This window comes from Mustela nivalis, assembly GCF_964662115.1.
Source record: "Mustela nivalis genome assembly, chromosome: 1".
Taxonomy (NCBI): domain Eukaryota; kingdom Metazoa; phylum Chordata; class Mammalia; order Carnivora; family Mustelidae; genus Mustela; species Mustela nivalis.
This window is the reverse complement of record NC_139020.1, coordinates 99,447,708-99,451,438: the sequence shown is the minus strand read 5'-3', so window position 1 is coordinate 99,451,438 and position 3,731 is coordinate 99,447,708. Positions and strand designations below refer to the sequence as shown.

The window sequence follows — 3,731 nt, the reverse complement described above, 5'->3', positions numbered from 1 at the left end:
AAGCTCTGATGATAAAATGAATATTTCAGAGAGAAGAATGCACTCTGCTAAAGAGCAGTTAAAATTTCCAGCAGAACTTATCATCAAATAATTCAAGTTAAACATAGCAAATTCTAAACTGATTATTATGATGGTAATGACTCTGTTATTTAGTGCTCAGGAAGAAATGTACACGTGTTTAAAATAAGCACTGCAGGCAAAAGAAAGTGATGGTGTATGGTCAAAAATGTATGCTATGTTATTACAACAAACATGCTGGGTAGAATGTATATTGATTTTTACAGCACTTAAGTAGGATTTCAGATCTATGAAATAACTCATATTGTTTATCAGTGTCAGCTTTCCTTAAGCAAATACAGGTGTCTCCTCTTTCCTGATGCCTTTTCTTCAGTGGTTACCAGACTGCACCATGGTGTCGCCTCTTGCATTCTTCCCTAAGAACTTGAGGGAAAGTGAGAGCAATGACTTATTTTTGCTTCACTTATTTAAAACAAAAAATACAGATGAAAATAAACAAAACTGGGGGATTTAAGGCAGAGGAAGTGTGCACACCTGAAAATAAACCATTCAAATTTGACTCAATTTGCACTTTAGGGAAAATTCAATCTAAACAAAATTCAATCTGTCTGGATTTGGGTTTTCCGGATTAAATGTCCAGTTTAATAATTACCCTGTCGTTAAAAAAAGAGTGAAGCTAGTATTATTTTTAAGTGTTAGCATTGGACAATGCTTCTATGTTTTCAGGAAAGAAACCGTAAAACTGAAGCAAAATACTGTATTTTGCATTTTGCACCATACTTTATAGGCATTTGATGATGTATGAATTTGTCAGTTATAGCTCCAGATCCATTATGGGTGAATGTTAGCAAAGCTTAAAGTAATAAAACTAGAATGGATTTATACTGGTTGCCCATTTGGGGATTTAAATTTATGAACAATTTCTTTAGTAGACCTCTTAGTAGAATTAAGAAACAGATGGAAAAAGCTCATCTAAGACTTTTTTTTCATTTTAGCAATTTTCAATTATGATGGGAAAATGCTATCAAATTTTATACAAAACATATCTATGTTGTTAAAAATCAACTACTAGTTTCAGAAAAGGAAAATATTTGTAAAACCTCAGTAGATACTTTCCTAGTTTTAATGTGCATCATATTATGGCCTAATCCATACATCAGGAAATTGGTTTGTATATGGGTTATAAAGGAGGGGTGGCTTCTAACATTTTCTCCTTTTATGTGCACTAAATGTTGGAGGACCCGAATTATTCCATTATAAATAGTGAGGTCTAGAAAATAAACAAAACTGGGGGATTTAAGGCAGAGGAAGTGTGCACGCCTGAAAATAAACCATTCAAATTTGACCCATTTCATCACCTCATTTCACAAGAAAACTTGCACAAATATTGCCAGCAGTGTGCTGGCCATGAATCATCAGGAGCCTGGAGGGAACGCCAGGCTATCTATTTTCATTTTCATTATGCATATGCATTTCATCCATACACATTTTCTTTGAGTGTTTCCTCTTCCTCCATGGCCGTTCTGTTTGTTCACCTGCTGCCTTTAATGGTGAGGTTGATAACAGAGGTGTTCTCTATTCCCCTGGACTACTTGAATCAGAGCCTTTTCATATGTTCTGAGCCGGGCTCTTACTTTAAGTTCATATTATCGTGCAACTTGAAAGAAAGTTGTAATATTGGTTTGGGCTTAATTTATCTCTATTTTTCATTTGTTTCATTAGTTTCTCAATACTGTTTCAAATATTATTCAAGATAAATCAGAGGACAATAATTTTAAATCAAGATTGCTCAAGGAAGTCTATTCTGAAATTTGTCATGTTTTGACATTTTTTGCTATAATAGGTAGCACTTCCTTAAAATCATGGGTTCATTTTGATTCTACCACCCAATTGTTCCTGATATTAATGGAATACCTTCTAAGCAAGACCTTGGACTAAAAAGGTGACTTTTTTAAAAAATCAAATATAATCTCCTAACATTTTACTTATAAACATTAAGTAAAATGTTAAATGGCTAACTTGTAAGTTTGGGGTATAAATAATTAACAAATTTGATTACTTTTAAGTTTTCTTATACTTTTAACTTTTCTGCATAAAGAAAGGGGGAAAAAACACTTTACCAAATGCTCACAAACCATTTTTTGCTTGGATACTACAGTTAAGTCCTATTTTCCTTTTGGGAAGTAGGAAAAGTTAGCCTAGTATCCCAGTAGGAATACCTTATAATACAGTAACATTACTTCTTTTAAAAAATAGCTCTAGTAATCATTTAAAAAAATTACCTACCTATATCTGTGTGATGTTCAAAGCTAAAGTTCATTGTTTCTGGTAGTTGGGAAGCTTCCGTGTTCAGTATTTTCTGGCTAATTCATAAAACTGCGTTAAGCAGAATAGGAAAACAGTCAGTAAAACAAACACAGAAACCCAAGAGAGAAGATATGCCCTGAAGACCTGTGCTAGTGGCAACGGAGAGAGCAGGGACAGGCCTCCTCCTCTGACATCTTCCCCTAATTTACAACCTGTGTTAGCATAAAGGAGTCAAAGACACACACACTTTCTAGATCTTGAAACGCTTACTTAAGCCCAAGACATACTGAAATCAAGCTTTCCCCCACTGCCTAAGTAAAGCACATCATATACTGGTGCACCAACAAAGTGTGTGGGGATAATAGCATATCGACATCTCTGAATTGTGTAGAGTGGTAGAGGGATCATGCACATGTCATCTGCTGCTGGTTTTAGCCACTGCTGGATTTCTTTTTCTTTGGTTTTTCAACAAGTTATGAAATAGACAACTGTTTTAAAAGCCCACTTTTATAGCAATTTCTGGCTGTAAGGCCTGGGGGAAAAAAGATCATATAGGCAAAGTGGTTGGTCCTGAGAATAAGTTACCCAGGCAGGAAAACAAGAACCAGTTTCACTGTTTTGAAATTATTTGTGTCTTTGATATCTCCATCCATATGTAATAAGATAAAAAGGCAGTGTTTGGGCGCCTGGGTGGCTCAGTGGGTTAAGTCGATGCCTTCGGCTCAGGTCATGATCTCAGGGTCCTGGGATCGAGTCCCGCATCGGGCTCTCTGCTCAGCAGGGAGCCTGCTTCCTCCTCTCTCTCTGCCTGCCTCTCTGCCTACTTGTGTTCTGTCAAATAAATAAAAATTAAAAAAAAATCTTAAAAAAAAAAAAGGCAGTGTTTTAACTTCTGAAGAGGAAATGATATTTTTTTTGTAGATTTATCCCTGTTAGTAAAAAACAAAATTCAACTTAGTAAATTTGAAGATCTAATGGGCCTTATTAAGCAATCATGAATTGGGCAGCATTCCATTTAGCAAGTAGGGGGTGCTCCAAGGAGTTTTACAAAGTGGAAAGGTTTTACGAGATGGAGAGTGGGGCAAAAAGTTATTAGCAAAGGAAAAGAAAGGAATATTTCAGGTGAGATCACCTTCTCTTAGCGGGGGAATTATTAGGTGAATACTTCATCTTCCTTTGGGTGTTGGAGAGCCTACGTGACAGACTACTTCATTGGTGCTGTTTGCAAAATTCCTCACAAGTTAAGACCACATTTCTGACAAGGTTGGTTAAAAGTGCGGTTAGGTTAGATGTTAAGCCTTAATTCAGTGACTTGGTCTAAGTGTTCCCAATTGGGCCTGTTTTTTTTTTGTTTTTTTTTTTTTAAATAACACTGTGCATGTAATTTTTTTTTTAAGATTTTATTT

The 3,731-nt window shown here is 35.5% G+C and overlaps 1 long non-coding RNA gene across 1 annotated transcript; it reads right to left on the bottom strand.

Annotated features, from left to right (window-relative positions):
• Window positions 1-212: 212 nt before the first annotated feature.
• On the bottom strand, window positions 213-2,462 carry LOC309846195. Its single transcript, XR_014301779.1, has 2 exons — window positions 2,305-2,462; window positions 213-441 (listed from the first exon to the last, which is right to left on the bottom strand). It is a non-coding gene; the product is annotated as an uncharacterized lncRNA (long non-coding RNA).
• Between the last annotated feature and the right edge of the window lie 1,269 nt (window positions 2,463-3,731).